The following is an 18,414-nucleotide window of genomic DNA, read 5'->3' on the forward strand; positions in this document are numbered from 1 at the left end:
ATTTACTTTTCTAAATACATCAAAAGACAGTGAGTTCTTTAAGTACAAGGACTATGACTCGTCTCATTTTAATATCCCAGCCACTGGAGATGTGTGATGGTTGATATGAATCAAATTACACTTATTGACAAGACCAAAACTGTCAAATAATGTCTTTGTTTAGCCAGTAGCTATTCTCTCTTTTGTATCAATGAAACCTTGGTTTTGTTTGGGCATCAGTGTGCCTAGCCCCAGGGTCCAGGCCAGTTCTCATGGCATCACTGGCAGTGAGGAATGGAACTTGAACCTATTCCTCGATTGTAAAGTGTAAGGACAACCATAAGCAGTTCTGAGAAAAACAAAAGGTCAGAGTGAAGTCAAGAGAATTCCTTTAAATTCTTCCTCACTGAGGTGCTATCAAGTAAGGATATGATTCTTAAGTGCAGATCCATCTGCGACCAAGGGGAGACACGACTCAAATACAAATAATGGCGGACAAGAAAGGTATAAAAAGCTGGGTTCTTCCTTGCTAACCTCATTGCACAAACAAATTAAGCCTGATACTACTTACTTCTGACTGTTCAAAGACACAAGACTGGCTGAAGCCACTGTTAGGTGTCTGTTAGAGGGCCTGTCATGAATTTTGTGTGCAATTATGATTTCACTGAATTGGATTTAGAGAATAAGATTTGTTTGACCTTTTCCCTAGGATACCCCAGAGTCACATCACACTTAGTGCATGCAAAAACTTAGAGTCTACCTTCCCTGTATGAGCCTCCTTTCCTCTAATATCTGAGAACATTCTGTTTTACTCACTGCAGAGAGGAAACTGTGAATCATTATAGATCCCACATTATTTTTTAAAAGATTTTGTTTGTTTATTTTTGTGAGGAAGAGCTGGGAGTAGGACAGAGGTGCAGGGGTTGAGAGGATTCACCAGAGAAAGTGGGGAGCAGAACAGGTGGATCCACTGAAATACACTGCTAAGGCGAGCAGCAGGAAATACAGGAGAGGTCTGCTGTGCCATATTTGGGTTAGCTCTTTGGCAGGGAATGAAACTCAGGAAGTAGTCCTGATAGCGCTGAGACTTAACCCCCAGGCCACCAGGGAGGCCAAGATCTCACATTAGTAATAATCCTCATCGAGTTCTAAGAATTCCACCTCCTGAATTCCTCTTGAATGCAATTCCTGTTCTCTATTCCTTCAGCTGCTATCATTTTTCAGAGGATGAAAATTTTATTTTGAAAACAGTTAACATTTAGGTAATTTATATTTATTGTAACACTACAGAGTATTGCTCCTGGTGTTGGAATTCACATTGTAGTTTACTGGCCTTTTTTTTTCTTTTTTCTTTTTTTTTTTTTAAATAATAAATTTTATTGTTATATTCCCCATACAATTGCAGCCCCCCCATTCTGACCCCAATCCCTCCCCTCCCGCCCCCGCCCCCTAAAAGTGTCTCTGGTTCATAGTTTTTTGTTGATTTTGATTTTCACTTTCTTAAAGTTATTCATTTTCCTGGTCCCTTATTTAAGTTTTCTAGATTCCTGTTATGAGTGAGACCATCCGGTATTTTTCTTTTTCTTTTTGGCTTATTTCGCTGAGCATGATCCCTTCCAGCGCCATCCATGTTACTGCAAATTGCATGTGTTTATCTTTTTTGAATGCTGAGTAATATTCCATGGTATATATGTACCACATCTTCTTGATCCAGTCATCTATTTTTGGGCATTTGGGTTGTTTCCAAAGCTTAGCTATTGTAAACAGTGCTGCTGTAAACATAGGGGTGCAGGTGCTCTTTGGAATTGATGTTTTTGTGTCTTTTGGGTAAATACCTAGGAGTGGAATTGCTGGATCATATGGAAGTTCTATGTTTAGTATGTCCAGAAATCTCCACACAGCTTTCCATAGTGCTTGGACCAGTTTGCACTCCCACCAACAGTGCAGAAGAGTTCCTTTTTCTCCACACCCTCGCCAACATTTGTTGTTGCTAGTTTTTTTAATATGTGCCATTCTCACTGGTGTAAGATGGTATCTCATGGTAGTTTTGATTTGCATTTCCCTGATGACAAGTGATGTTGAACATTTTTTCATATGCCTGTTGGCCATTTGACTTGGCTGAATGAATTCTGTGCAGCCTATTTCACTGCAGTGTACAACCTCTGATGTCCATGCTCAAACTCTGCTTCCTATTTTTTTCACTCTGGCTAGCTAGTGACTAGTTGGTGTTAGCCAATTATACTTAAGCCCCTGTAGCCAGTTAAACGCTCATCCTTACCACTGAATGTGAATATGGTTTGGAGACTATATAGTTCAAGGAGTTTATGACTCGATGTTTAGTGGGCAAGTAACTTGGATTTCACCTCTTCAGTCACTGACAGGGTACAGACTAAACATACACACAATTTTCTGACTGCCAGGGATGCAAGTCTTTTTATTTTAAAACCTGCCTTCCTGGAGTTATCTCTGTATTATTGTACCTTCTTCATCAGTCAGTGTTTGGATCAGAGGAGTATTTTAACAACTTGTGTCAGTGAAGATTTCCTCCCTGATTTGATAAGTCCTTGTCCAAGAAATATTTTCAAGTATGCCTTGTGTTCTCCTCTCACCGTCCTTGCATGCTGCGCTTGGACACAGCCTTCTTACCTCCACGATGACTGTGCACTGAGGAGGACTCTTCTCAGCTATCTCTGTTCTTGGTTCTTTCTGTTAAATATTTGGATTCTCGGGCCTCCCCGGTGGCGCAGTGGTTGAGTGCTGGGTTCCGAGGCTGCCCGCGGCCTCTGCAGCGCCAGTTCGATCCCCGGCTGCTCCCCGGCCACCGGAGGAGGGTCCCACATGGCGCGCAGACCTCTCCTGCCGCCCGCTGCACCCCTCGGCAGTGTGCTTCGGTCCTTCTGCCTGCTCTGCTCCCTGCTCTGGCTCTGGTGAATTCTCTCACCCTCCCGCGCTTCTGACTGTACCCAGTGCATGTATAAACAAAACAAACAAACAAACAAATAAATAAATAAATAAAACATGCCTCTATAAAAAAAAAAAAAGAAATATTTAAATATTTGGATTCTCTGTTCCGTTGTTTTGCTATTATATCATGAAGTTATATATAAGCTGCCACTCACTGTGCAGAAGCTAGGTGAGAAAACAGCCCACCCTCCTACAGTGATACCCTGTTCTACGACTAGCTACTGAGAAGGGAGGCAGCCTTTCATTTCCTCAGTTTGTCCCTCATGTATGGAACTTGTGATCTACAAATGAGCTGGGTTAGGTAATCAGCATACCAGTCTGCCACACCTGAACTAGGCCTTCTCTTCATTGAGTTGGAACCTTAATCCTCTTGATTTTAACTGCTAGGAATACATTTTCTCTAACACAGGGCTAGGAAAGATGAAAAAGGCAAAGAACTGACCCTCTCAATGGAATTGTATCCATGACCTGAGAACTGGAGACCAAATGTTACCTTTTGGCCATTATGCCTAGGGAAGAGTTTCCATGAACAGGTAGAAAACATTTGTTCTCTAAGGGCAGGTTAATTCCTAAGAAGTAGAAGGAATCAGTGAAAAATGAGTAAAGAAGAGATGAAAACCCTGGTTTCAAATAACATATGTATAGAATAACTGCATATATGGAAATCAAGAAAGGAAGCCTCTGGGGCCTCCCCAGTGGCGCAGCGGTTGAGTGCTGGGCTGCAAAGCTGCCAGCAGCCTCTGCAGTGCCTGGTTAGGTTCGATCCCCAGCTGCCAGTGAGGGTCCCACATGGCGTGCAGACCTCTCCTGCAGCACCTGCACCTGCTGCTCCCCTCAGCAGTGTACTTCGTCAGTCTGCCTGTTCTGCTTCCCGCTCTGGTGAATTCTCTCACCCTCCTGCGCCTCTGACTGTACCCAGTGCTTGTATGTATAAATAAATAAATAAATCTTTAAAATAAAAAAGAAAAGAGAAGAGAAGAGAAGAGAAGAGAAGAGAAGAGAAGAGAAGAGAAGAGAAGAGAAGAGAAGAGAAGAGAAGAGAAGAGAAGAGAAGAGAAGAGAAGAGAAGAGAAGAGAAGAGAAAAGAAAAGAAAGGAAGACTCTGGAGAGGCAAATAAACACTACACCCAACACAGCTATCAAGTGGCATAGCTGTAGTGTCTGATAACTGTTCAAAACAGAATGTATACACACCTTTCAAAATATTACATGTCCCCCATTCATAGAAATGGTATATAAGATGTGTTCCTTATAGGGCACCCATTTAAATTGTTGTGAAGAATGGTAATCTTTGAACCTAAGAATGAGTAAAGAATTGATATGCAGAAATAAGATAGGATATAAAAAACATCTAGATTTTACAAAAGTTTTTTTTTTTTTTTAAGATTTATTTATTTAGGCATACAGGAGCTGGAGTAAGGCTAGAGGTGCAGGGAATTAGCAGATTCACCAGAGACAGAGTGGGGAGCAGAACAAGAGGACTGAATGAAATACACTGCTGAGGGGAGCAGCAGGCGAGACACGAGAGGTCTGCTGCAGCAAGTGGGTAGCTCCCTGGCCGCCAGAATCGAACTTATGCTGCAGAGGCTGCACACAGCTTCACAGTGCTATGCTTAACCCCTTGTGCCACCAGGGAGGCCCCAATTTTACAAAAGTTGGTAAGTAGAATCACATTATAGCCATCCTAACATGGATAAATTATAAGCTTCTTTTTTAATACTGTAAAATTATCTTTACTAATATACTATATATATTACCAAGTTAGCATTCTACATTTATACTCAAGGTGGTAAACTTTTAACCAGGCTAGTACTTGCCAGGAACAAACAAATCTTGTAGCATTTACAATGCTACTTTTGATTTTAAGATCTTTTGTGTCTTATGAGATAAAACTTTAAGGGGCCTCCCCGGTGGCACAGCGGTTGAGCACTGGGTTGCAAAGCTGCCCACAGCCTCTACAGCACCAGTTCGATCCCTGGCTGCTCCCCGGCCACTGGAGGAGGGTCCCACATGGTGCGCAGACCTCTCCTGCCATCCGCTGCTCCCCTCAGCAGTGTACTTCAGTCCTTCTGCCTGCTCTGCTCCCTGCTCTGGCTCTGGTGAATTCTCTCACCATGCTTCTGACTGTACCCAGTGCTTGTATAAATAAATAAATAAATAAATCTTTAAAAAAAAAAACAAAACTTTAAAATTATTTTGTCACTTCATAATAAAAAGCACCCAGTTAATTCTCATGGTGGGTATATGTGAAAACACTCATAACTGTTTTCACTATGTCAGTTTTACTACTTCATCAATTCTCTGTGTGTGTGTATACGCATTGCTGTATAGAAGACCAAAAGTACATGTGAAATGTAAGATGCAAGAGAGATGACACCCTGTCTTTTCTTTATCTAACTCCATTCTTATTTCTACCATTGTGGATCATAACAGCAATGATGTAAAAATTTCTGTAATTCTACTTATCAAAAAATATACTGCTATTTAAAAAAATTAAACTATGACCTATTCACTCATATATACATTTAAGTATATCCCCAAAATGCACAGAAATAACATACAGTGTGCAAACATATCTATTCTAAGGCTTAAGAATTAAGCCAACAGGTTATTTGATCAAAAGATGTTTTTGCTAGAAACATCAGCAGAATATATGTGTGGAGTGGAAGGTGAGTGGTGGACTAATGCCTGTGGTACCCGATGCGTGGCTTTATTTCTGGTGTATCTGCCTTCAAATTTTTCCTGTACACAGTAATGAATTTGACTCCTGGTGGGTACAGACAATGTCTTATTCACCTTGTATCTCTGACCTCAGCACATTGTGTATTAGACACTTCATGCTCATGAGGTATTTCAGAATTATTTTTAAAATCTTTCTGTGTGAGAAAGACCAATACCAGATGATATGTGGAATATAGAGAAACCAAAGAAAGAGTAAGATAAATCCAAACGAATAAACTAACCCTTGAAAGCTGATGAGAGAACTGAGACACCTTGGGAGAAGGAGGTGCAAGAACAAGGTGGGTTGGGAGCACAGTGGGCTATGGGTGCTTTGGTGGTGGGAGAGCTATGGTGACTCTACCTAAGAGAAAAAATGCTATATTGTTAAAATATTAACAAAGATGTAAAATGAAGTACAATGGTATTTCATTAATATATATATATATATATATAAAATCCTCTCCCAAATAAACTCTTTATAAAAGTTTTAGAAAAGTTTTTGCCCCCATCTGTAGATGACACTGGCCATGTAAAATAATATGATTTAAAATCAGTCCTTTTATTCATTAATGGTACAGCATGAAATAATGTGTATACTAAATTATGTTTATTATTTGCTACCCAACTTGCATAACATTGAAAAGGTATTAATAATACAGTAAGGCATGAATAAGCTGTATAGAAACGAAATTAAGGGGCTTCCCGGGTGGCGCAAGGGGTAGGGTCGCAGCACTATGAAGCTATCCGCAGCAAATGTAGCACGAGTTTGATCCACAACCAAGGAGGTGACCTACGTGGCGCAGCAGACCTCTCCTGTCTTACCCGCTGCTCCCCCTCAGCAGTATGTTTCAGTCAAGCTACCTGTTCTGTTCCCCACTCTGTCTCTGGTGAATCCTCTTAACCCCCACACCTCTAGCCTGTATCCCAGTTCTTGTATGCATAAATAAATAAATTTTTTTTTAAAAAAAGAAAGATAATTAAAATCAAAGACAATGTTTGTCAGCTTTCAAAGTCCTCAATTTTAACTAAAATATCAACTGCAAATGATCTGAAGTTGGCCAGTATAAGTACTAAGTAATTATCTTGCCAAAGGTTCACTACCATTTTGCTAACAGGTTAAGGTTGAGCTCACGGGGCACAAAACAAGGAAAGTTTGCTTTTAACAAATCAATCTAACTAAAGAGAAATATTTTGTTTTCAAAACATTAAGTAATCTCTCACAGTTGAGAAACACCTCATCTTAAATTTCTTTTCATTGTTTGAGAAAAACAAATTGGCAATCGTACAGTTTTTTTTTTTAAGCAAAATTACTTTGAATGTAAACTTACTAGTTTCTTACTGTGTTTCCTAGAATTTTGCTTCCCCAAGCTGTTTCCCTAAAAGCTCATTAAGTAGAAATATGGTTTTTAAGCAAGTAAATATGCTTTCCTTCTAAAGAACAGACACTGAGTAGATTACACATTCTCACCGAATAGAATTACAAATAAAACTAAAATGTGAAACTGTGACTATAAAAATTATTCTTGAGATTTGTATGCGTTCTTGTTAGATTTAGGAATCAAAAATCAAGTCAGTTTCTTGATATATTAATGGTTCAGCATAATAAACCTGAAGAAACCCCCAATTTCTTACATATAGTGCCTAGGAGATTGTAGGGGTTGATTTAACAAATTAGCACTGCTTCTATCTCCCTCAATCATACACTGTGTACTTAGATCAATAGGGAAAAGAATAGCAATAGCATTAGTCAGTATTTGGATTTTCCCACACGATAAAGATCAGAAGCTACAAAGGTAAATTTCTTTTTTTTTTTTTTAAAGCACATTTTCAGTTGTGATTCCTCATTCCTTCCTTCCTCCCTCTAAGAGAAAATAATGCAGGTTGCCCCAAAAGCTATTAATTAGGTGGCCTACTTTCAGTCATCCTCCAGGGTTAGGCCAAATCAGATTTTTTCCCAGATGACCATATTCTCTTTTATTCCCATATGGGCATGCATAGAATTTTAAAAGGAAATAGTGATGTTACTCCAAAATCTGTGGTCAGATTTTAAAGTTTTTGAAATAGTTTCCTTCTCAGCATGCAGCAGCTATCTGCAACATCACGAAGATTGCTTTTTCAATAAAACAATCTTTGAAAGATCATTAAGAGAAACTTTTTCAAAACCCAACTTTTATAACCCAGTATCCTCTTTCATAAGACAGTAACAGTTCATAATTCACATGTTTTTGAGTACTTTTCTCCATGCCTTCAAAAATCTAGGTTTGTTACTGGTAACAGAATCATCACTATCATTATTAGTGATAAATTCCTTTTAACACCCAAACAATATAGAAATGGAAAAACTATTTTAGAAAGGATTAACTACATCATTTATAGGAAATAAAGCGGATTATCTCTTCCCTAGTAGGAGAAAAAGGAACCTGCAGGTCATATTTATGGTAGATATGACATTAGCAGGAAGATGGCCAGAACTTACAAAAGTCTTTTAGCCTCTAATAAAAGGAAAAGTAAATGGATTTTTCCTAAAAGTCTCTCAGCTAACATGCCTAACACACAAACACACATAAGCTGAATACTTTAAATACACACACATAATATGTAATAACTAATTACCTCCTTTCTTATTTTATATAATAAAGGGGTGGTGATTAATCTTGCAATTTGGTATTTGCATTAGAGAAAATTCAGTGATATCATGACAAAATTTAGAAATAATTAATCTGCCCTTGAATGAGTACCAGCACTGCTCTCCAGTGATGGATACAATGGCTACTGAGATTTTTGTGTGTCTCCTTTCTGAGTCACTGCTAAGAACATCTTTCTTTGCTGAAGGACCTTTGTTAGTTGTTCTATAATGAGTGGAAGTATATGTTTTATTGTTTGATGGAAGGCCAGCTATGTGTAGAAAAGTGGGTATAAATAACTAAATTGCATTAAAGTATTCTCAAATACATTCTAGCCAATATTTTCCTAGTAAACTACTATAAAATTTCCTAAATATTTTCCCACCCATTTTAAGGGTAATTTAGAAATATGGCTTTTCCACTATCTACATCTAATATCTTTTTATCACTGGTGTGAACAATTTTAAGTTTCTGTCACAGTAATTTGTGAAGGTTAGACTGATGTATATGGAAGAAGTCTAAAACTGGCCCTAAGCAGTAACTGGAATATAAGATTCACAAAGTACCTGGCACTCCAGTAAGATACAGGATACTTGATGACCCCTTTCTAGCTTTGGTGAAGAGATCTGCCATCACTGAGAAACAGCAAATTCTTTTGGGAACAGAAATACCAATTGTGTGATAATATCCACAAAGATATTCTCATACCATCACAGTCATGAAGCAGAACTTATTGATAAAATGAAAATTGTACAAGCAAGGCACAAGCTTCCTACTGGGTGTCTGACTGTATGTGGAAATGGGGAAAAGGTGAAAGTTTGACTACGAAGATCACAGTGCCCGTCACCAGGTAACAGCCTTCCTTTGGAAACTTAATAGTATTCCTATAATTGCCAAATGGAATGAGAGGTGGGGGGAAGGATACAAACAAAAACTCTTTGCACCTTGCAAGTTCTTGTCTTATCTAATCCAGGTGTTGTGTGTCTGGGACTGCATTTGCATGCCCTCACCAGAGACATGTTGTGGCACAAATTTAACTCCTCTGAATTTGTGTAAATTCTTAACAATGCAAGATAATATATTAATTTTGTTTGGTTACAACAAAATTGACTTGTAAATGCAGCTCCAATGACTAGCTATTAAAATTGCCCCATTCCAGTCTTTTAATCTGCACCTAAACAAAAGGGAAGCTCCAAGAAAGCAGAATTTTTGTGAGTGGGTGGGTGGGTGAATCAGAGATCCCACATAAGACCAACGTTGGTTGTTCAGTTAATGGCTGTTAGGAAAAAAGTAAGATTATATGTGTTTACTGATCCACCAATAATTACAACTATTGAGTACCTTGCATGATGGATATGAAAATACAAAGTAGAGTAAGGTTACTGTGGTCTGCCTTAGTAATACATACACTTTAGCGAGGGACATTTTTTAATGTAAGACAAATAAAATGGCAGTATCTCATAATATTATAGCAAATATTTGTCCCATAGGAGACAAACTGGATAGTGTAGATATCTGGGTATGATTTAATATTGAAATTTTTAAAAACCCACTATATTTAATAGTGATCAAAAATGAATTAAATTCAAATGACAACAAATTTTGTAAATATACTCAACCTCACTAAGAATTTTGTATCTCAAATATCAAAAAAAAGTTATTTCTCTCCCATAGGTTTGGCAAAAATTGAAAAGATGTATATAAGAAAACAGAAAGACTTTACTGCTTGTGAGAAAGCAATTAGTCTATCAACTTCCAGAACATTATGACTGATATAAGTATGTTCAACATGAACGTAACCTCTTGCCTAGCAGTTCTACATCTAGTTTTATAATCTAAAAGTCTCTTATCCAATATACATTGTGACATACCTATATGATAGCAAATGGTAGAAATTTGTCAATAGTTGACAGTTTGTAGTAATATAAAACATCTGTTAAATATACATGTTTTGACAGACATAGCTAAAAAACAAAACATGGATTGAAAAAACATATAAAGTGTGACAACTGACATTTGGAGAATAAATAAATATTTAAGTACATAAAATACAAGGTGGTGGGCCTCCCCTGGTGGCGCAGCAGTTGAGCACTGGGCTGCGAAGCTGCCCACAGCCTCTGCAGCGCTGGTTCGATCCCCAGCCATGGCGAGGGTCCTACATGGCGTGCAGACCTTTCCTGCCACGCCCGCTGCTCCCCTCAGCAGTGTATTTTGTCTGTCTGCCTGTTCTGTTCCCCGCTCTGCCTCTGGTGAATTCTCTCACCCTCCTGCACTTCTGACTGTACCCAGTGCTTGTATAAATAAATAAATAAATAAATCTTTAAAAAAAAAAATACAAGGTGGTGTTTATGGCCATGTGCTTATGTAATAAAAATACAAAAACCTGACTGGGTGGGACACACCTGTTCTTGTACAATGAAGGAATTAGAACTTTGCATTTCTGTGCATATTTTGAGAAAGGAATTGTAAGGATTATAGATTGAAAGGTAGTAATAAGAGAAAGGAGAAAATATTTGCCAATAATAATAAATACTAAAAATTAAGCATACTACTATCAAAATATATATGAAACACGCACAAAATAATTCAATTTTGACAGAGAACTACAGGATTTAGAGAATGAAATCAACACACAGTTTTGAAAGATTTTATATGAATCCATTTTCAGAATGTAAACCATCATATTAAAATCATTCCCTTTTGTAATTTAAAAATGTTCTATTTATCTTCTTTCCCTAGAAATTATTGCTTTTTACTTGTTAGACTTTCTCTAACTTTCTGAAATACTTTAAACTGGCATTTAGGCCTGTTTTCTTCTTTATTAGTATACACTTGCCCTTACTGAATTCTCTCTTAGTATAAGATGCTTTGAACTGTTTTATTTCTGAGATCTTTTGTTTCTATATGGCTATAAATTTTATTTTTTTAAGATTTATTTATTTATTTACACAAGAACTGGAGTACAGGCCAGATGCACAGGAGGGTGAGAGGACTCACCAGAGACAGAGTAGGGAACAGAACAGGCAGACTGACTGAAATACACTGCTGAGGGGAGCAGCAGGCGAGACAGGAAAGGTCTGCCGCACCACGTGGGACCCTCGCCACCTGGCTGGCCGGATCAAACCTGTGTTGCAGAGGTGGTGGACATCTTCACAGTGCTGCTCTCAACCGCCTAAGCCACTAGGGGAGGCCCATGCCTATAAAATTTAATTGAAAAGTGAAACTGGCAAAAACTGGCAAAAATCATTGTCTTTTTTCCTATTTTCATAAAGTCCATACTGGATTTAGTAGCAAGCAAAAAAAAAAAAAAAAAAAGCAAAAGAGGACATACAGAGCAACTGTGGCATAAAACAAGATTTAATCTGAACCAGGTATATTAATACTAGTTTTGAGACAAAAAAAAAAAAATTCATCTATTTTTAGCAGACTCTCAGAATGACTCACAATTACTTGCAAACACACAAGGAAATAAAATGCCAAGGATGGAATGGCACCCTAACACACCTAGGAAATTTAAGATATTGTATCCTATTTCTATAGCTCATTAACAATTTTAAAGTGCTTAGATTACATTTTGGATTACTATCATGACATACTCACGATGTACTTGAAAAGCAGTAAAAATAATTCTACGATGGATGTTACATGGTAGAGAGAGGCAAAGAAATTAGGATGAAGAAAAGCTGACAAATAGCCACTGGGCACATTGTTTTACATTTAGGGAAGAACATTTCCTTTTTGTAAAAATAAACAGGTTAATATAAATGAGGATATTTGTTTACATACTTTTACTTTTCTTGACCTTTAAGTTCTTTTTTTTAAATTATATTTTCTGTGCACTTTTTTTTTAAGATTTATTTATTTATTTATGCATACAAGAGCTAGGGTACAGGCCAGAGATACGGGGGTGAAAGGACCCACCAGAGACAGAGTGGGGAACAGAACAGACAGACTGACTGAAATACACTGCTGAGGGGAGCAGTGGGTGAGTCAGGAGAGGTCTGCTATACCATGTGGGTTGCTCCCTGGCTGGGAATCGAACTCGTGCTGCAGAAGCTTTCGATTGCTTCATAGTATGGAGCTTAACCCCTTGCACCACCAGGGAGGCCTGAGCTTTAAGTTCTAAGCAAAAGCCTATACTTTTTGGGGCCTTCCTGGTGGCCTAGAGGTTAAGTCTCAGTGCTATCACCATGGTGGCCTGAGTTCCATGTCTTACCTGCTGCTCCACTTAGCACTGTATTTCAGCAAATCAGCCTGTTCTGCTCCCTACTCTGTCTCTGTTGGCTCCTGTCACCAACCACACCTCTGGCCTGCACCCCAGTTCTTCTACACAAATAAATAATAGCCTTAAAAAAAAAAAAAAAGCCTATACTTTTCCCTCACAAGTTAGGATTAGTTTGAACCCTCATTTTACTAACCACTATTTATTCATGTTTTTCTATACTTTATTTTTATTTATTTTTATTTTATTTTTCTGTACTTTATTTTCAATTCCTCACCAAAAGAAACTATTTTGAACTTGCTTTTACAATCTCTTTATTCTTTTTCTTTTGTGAGTAATTGTGTTACATCTGCCTTGTTCGATTTAAAAATCATTCCCCTCTACTGAATTATATTAAGCTTTTTCTGCTTACCGCAATTCATTTTCTTCCTTTTACCATTTTTTTAAACTTTTCAATGAGGAAAGCAAATATCTAGAGAAATGGTATAATAAATTCCCATAGAAGCATCATCCAGTTTCAACAATTTTTAGCACACTTCCTCTCTTAATTACTATGCATTTTTTTCTACTTGTTTAATTTTTTAATGAAATTCCACCTTTGCATTTTGTAAACTAGTGACTGATTAAAACGTTAGTATGGGCCTATACAACTTGGTTCTATGCATACTTTCCAATAAGCCACACCAGAATTTCATGTTTTTATTAAAATAGATACCACACAAATTCTAAAATGGTATCTGGAATGACTATTTAACATAAAGCAAGTAGAGTTTTCAAAGAAGAAAATAGCCAGGAATAGAAAAGGACATTTCATAATGATACATGGATAAGAGAAAGAAATATTCTAAAAGGGTAATAAGCACCTAAAAATAGGGATTCGAAATAAACAACAAAAACTGACAATAGTGGAGAGGAAAATCCAAGCTTACACCTTGGATTTATATACAAATCTCTCAGCAATAGGTATCATAAGGAGAAGATCAGTACACTATTCTAAATTATACAATCTACCAAAATTTTCCTAATTGACACTTACAGACCACACCTGACAAAATAACATAACAATCATTTCTAGTACACACAGAAAGTTCACAAAGAAAAACTTTATCATGGTGTTGTTACCATTCTGAGATTTCTTCAATGTTTAGATTTTTAATTCCAAAAGCTGTACATACATATTACATATGTATGTATTCATATGTATGTATTCATTTTGAAGATTTCTAATTATCTTTTTCTGTTTACTTTATAATTTATTAGTTTTGATGATGCCTTCCTTAAAATCTGAGGCTTTAAAAAATAACTGAAAGATACCATCAGGTGTTTGTGCTACTCTTTACATTTTATTGGACTGGAGTTCATTCCCAATTGTATAATTTATTTTCTTTCTTGCAGTAACACCAGAATTAAGTATGCTAATTTAAAGTAAAACAGAAAATAACAATTATAAGACAACTGAAAAATCACTCAATATTCTGACCAGAATTTACCTAATTAATAAAATTTCACAAACAAAAGAAACCAAAGAAAAATTTACACACTCAAAAATCCCAACTATATCACATGTCCTGGCTGCAGACCCTTTCAAGGAGAAAAAAACTAGATAACCATGTCTGAGTAACCATTTCTGGAAGACCCCATCTCAAGAGTAAGTTGTGAGTGAGCTAGTAGTTCATCCATATCCATTCTGTCCCTGCTGCAATTTGCAACATCTCTTCTCCATCATTATGAGGGTTTTATTTATTTTTATTCTTCAAAGTAGAAAAAGTGTTTTGCACTGCCTTGGTTGTGAAATCCTCCCCTGACTTGGCAGGAAAAACTAGGAGGGGAATGAGAACTTTGGAGTTCTGGCCAACAATCTGGAGAAACACTCGATAGTGTCCATGACAAGACCAGATGTCACATTTTGATGAGATAGTGGGGGGCTCCAAAAAATAAGCGTTCATAATACTTTAACAACATTCATGTGAAGCCAGCTAAGTTCATGATTTTAATGGCTGTAAGAGCACAAAAAAGCTACACATCTTTAAAAGTTGGTGGTGTATATTTTACTTTGCTTTTGGTGGAAGAATTTTAGAAGCTTGTGACAGGTGACTTCTTTCTTTTCATGGAGCCAATGTAATTATGAAGATATGTGCCTGATTTTGCAATTAACATATTTTGTTTATACCTATGTAAGAACTAACTTCTGGATCTGTGTCATGCTGACAGATCAGTTACAATCGGGTTACAGAACAAGTTGAGCTAATTCTGTGGTTGCCTGAAAGTCAGTTTGTGGTACAGATTTTTATAAGGTAATTTATTCCCTGTCTCACAAATAATTTTTATTTTTATTGGCAAATTAAATCATCAATATACTTATTTTAAATGTCTGCAGAATATCTTGTGATTCTTAAATGTTTACAGCTCAGTTTATTGTGCAACACAGTACCCCAGGGTAAAAAGATTAAGTGAACAGCATCATTGCAAATATTCAACAGCACATGAGGGGAAAAAATGAAATCTTATTTGCTCAATGACTAACTCATCATTCTGATATAATTTTCTATCAAATGTTGTGATTAATTTACTGTGTTTAAAATATTTTTCTATTGCCAGTTGGACAGAGGAAAAAATGTTATTCCATAATGAAATGTCAACCGAGGTACAGTAGCTCAGTCTAATTCAGGGAAATGCTACATTCTTGACTCACCAGGTACAGAATCTTTAAAGATAAAAATTTTCAAAATTAGAATTCATATATTCAAAACATGAGTCCAGCATGGTAGCAACAAAAGCATTTTTTCACCCTTCATGACCTTGTCTATCTGGATCAGTGTTGTGAATTTAATGACTGTTTAATGACTGTTTCCCTCCTAATTTTTTTCTTTAGCGATATGATTATCTAGTAGCACCATATCCTTGGCTCATCTATTTGACTCAGATTACCACATGCAGACTCGAAAATTTCCTCCCAGGTTTTTGCACAATTTTTATTCAAGGTAATATCCCTCTAATCTGTAGCCACAAGAGGAGGGATTATGCTAAGCACAGAGATGACAAGATCCCTTTAATACTCGGAACTACCAGATTAAATGGAAAACATTACAGATTAAAGAGATCAAAAAGGTCACAAATCTAGGAGTATGGACTGAATTGTAGTTAATATTCAGATCAGTTTTATTCAAGCACAGCTCTGTACTTGTAAAGATAAACTAGAAATGCAATTCTGTGAATTCTCCTACTAACCATCTGAGAAACACTCAAGGCCGCTTTGTGTAGTGGTGTGGAGGGGAGTCTCCCAGAACAGCCACACACAAGGCACTAACTGCAACAGGATACTGATTCCAACAAACCAAATACAAAATCCACTTAAGAGGAAAAGGATGGAAATAGTATAGACTGGCTACAGATAATATCAGGGAATTACTCTCATTTTCTTAGGTAGGCAATAGTATACACATTCAAGAGAATGCCACTTTTAGAAAAAATACATGCTGAGGTATGCAGGGATGAAATGTCACATTGTCCATTTCAAAAGTTTAGAGAATCTTCAAATGCATATACAGATATAAAAAGCAAATATCTCCAACTGTTTATAGGCGTTATGGAGGCATTTATCATACAATGTTATCAATTTTCTGTAAGAAATTTTTAACAAAAGGAAAGGAATTTTATCCCTTAACAGTCACAGTCTGAGCTTGAATACTTCTCTACCACTAAATGTCCTGGAAATGTCTCACATTTGTGGTGTTCATTTCCTCATAATGTAAAATGGTGATAATAACTACTTTATGAAGATTATAATATTTAGTGACTACAAATCTGTTGTATTATTCAACATTCCCAAGTTATTCACACTATGTGATTGTTAACACATAGCGTAACAATTTATATTTTGTGCTATCTGGAATTCTTCTGGGAAATAATCTAGATAGGTTCCTAAAAATCCTAAATTAAATTAGTGATAATATGTGACTATGTATTAGTGATGATCTGTAATAGCTATGACTAGCTACAGGGAGATTTTTTTTCTTTCGTTTATGTTAGAATCATGAAGTTGGTGGGTCTTACAGTCTGCTGGATATAAAATTCAATAATTGTGCCTACAGCTTTTTTCATAATGTATCATTTGGAAATAAAACTTGGTTATGAAAACTCTTCAGTTATGAAGTCCTGAATCTGACAGTAATTTATGTAGTTTTGAAGATAATGGTGGTGTGATTTAAGTTGATAATGAGCAACTTTCAGAAGTATAACTGATGGAGTATTACTAATAACATCAAATGATCTGAGAAGCATAAAGTAAGTTTAACTCACTCTATATTAAATACCTGGTGTCTGCTTGAACTATACCACAATGAAAGCAAACTAAATCCAGATTATGTCAGAGTAAATAAAATCTGTGATCACTTTAGCAAAAACCTTTGTTTTGTTTTTTGCAATCATATATTTAAAGACACTTACATAAATATGCACAACTCAAAGTCATTATTAAAAAATGTTACCTTCCAGGGCCTCCCTGGTCCAGGTGCAGTGGTTAAAGACAGCGCTATCAAGCTATGGCCAGCCACTGCAGCAGGAGTTGGATTCCTGGCCGGCCAGACAGCAACCCACATGGCACAGCAGACCTCATCTGCCTCACCAGCTGCTGAGCAGTGTGTTTCAGTAGATCTGCCTCTTCTGCCCCCCACTCTGTTTCTGGTGAATCCTCTCACCCTCAGCACCTCTGGCTTATACCCCAGTTCTTGTATGTATAAATAAATAAATCTTTAAAATTTATAGTTTTTTTTTTTAGAGGCATGTTTTATTTATTTATTTGTTTTTTTTTTTTTTGTTTATACATGCACTGGGTACAGTCAGAAGCGCGGGAGGGTGAGAGAATTCACCAGAGCCAGAGCAGGGAGCAGAGCAGGCAGAAGGACCGAAGTACACTGCTGAGGGGAGCAGCAGGCGGCAGGAGAGGTCTGCGCGCCATGTAGGACCCTCCTCAGATGGCCGGGGAGCAGCCGGGGATCGAACCGGCGCTGCAGATGCCGCGGGCAGCTTCGCAACCCAGCGCTCAACCGCTGCACCACCAGGAAGGCCCTAAATCTTTAAAATTTAAATAAATAATGTTCTGGCCTCCCTGGTGGCCTAGGGGTTGAGTCTCAGCACTATAATCTCTAATCCTTGAGTTCCATACCCTGCCAGGGAGCTAACCCACATATGGTGCAGCAAGCCACTCCCGTCTTGCCCACTGTTCCCCGCAACAGTGTACTTCAGTAGATCTGCCTGTTCTGCTCTCCACTCTATCTCTGGTGAATCTTCTCACCCCCTGTACCTCTGACCTATACTCCAGTTTTCTATGCAAAAATAAATAAAAAATATTATCTTCAAAATATTTTGTTATCATCTATAGTATTCAGTTTTTTATAAAAATATAATCTATACCATTTGTAAAGGTTCAGATAAGGAATTCCTTGATCTTCTAATTGATAATTCTTCCTTGTTTTGCCATTTAGTAAAGGGGGTGTCAAATGTCAATCATTACTAAAGTTAAGATTCTGATGTTTGTTCAAAAAATGTCAAAATGTCATCACTTGATTGTAATAGAGCATTTTTGTTACTTTCCCATTCTTTTCCTACACATCTTCCTTCTCACCAGTCTCTAATTCCTCTTTGGAAACTCACAGGTTCTGAACAGGCTGAGTCCATCCCAGCTTACAACCTAACCCAAACCAATCATCAGATTTCATATCATAAACATGGGATGAAGGCTGACAAATGACATGAGACAACCCATGTAGGAAGAGTACCTAGAATTTGCTATAAATGCAAAGAAAGCTATTATTGGATTTTCTTTTCTTTTCTTTTTTTTTTGTTATTATACACAATCAAGTACCACAGGGAATTGGTGAAAGCCATCTTGGATGCCCAAAAGTA

The 18,414-nt window shown here is 37.2% G+C and overlaps 1 long non-coding RNA gene across 1 annotated transcript in view; it reads left to right on the forward strand.

The window, feature by feature from the left end:
* LOC129145640 (uncharacterized) overlaps positions 1-17,228 on the forward strand; it is an 89,992-nt gene extending 72,764 nt beyond the window's left edge. The window contains exon 3 of the long non-coding RNA XR_008551486.1: positions 17,005-17,228. This is a non-coding gene — a long non-coding RNA (uncharacterized LOC129145640). The remainder of the gene's footprint in view (positions 1-17,004) is intronic.
* Positions 17,229-18,414: the final 1,186 nt, after the last annotated feature.

This window comes from Talpa occidentalis, unplaced genomic scaffold (genome assembly GCF_014898055.3).
Source record: "Talpa occidentalis isolate TD23 unplaced genomic scaffold, MPIMG_talOcc4v2.1 talOcc4.13, whole genome shotgun sequence".
Classification (NCBI taxonomy): domain Eukaryota; kingdom Metazoa; phylum Chordata; class Mammalia; order Eulipotyphla; family Talpidae; genus Talpa; species Talpa occidentalis.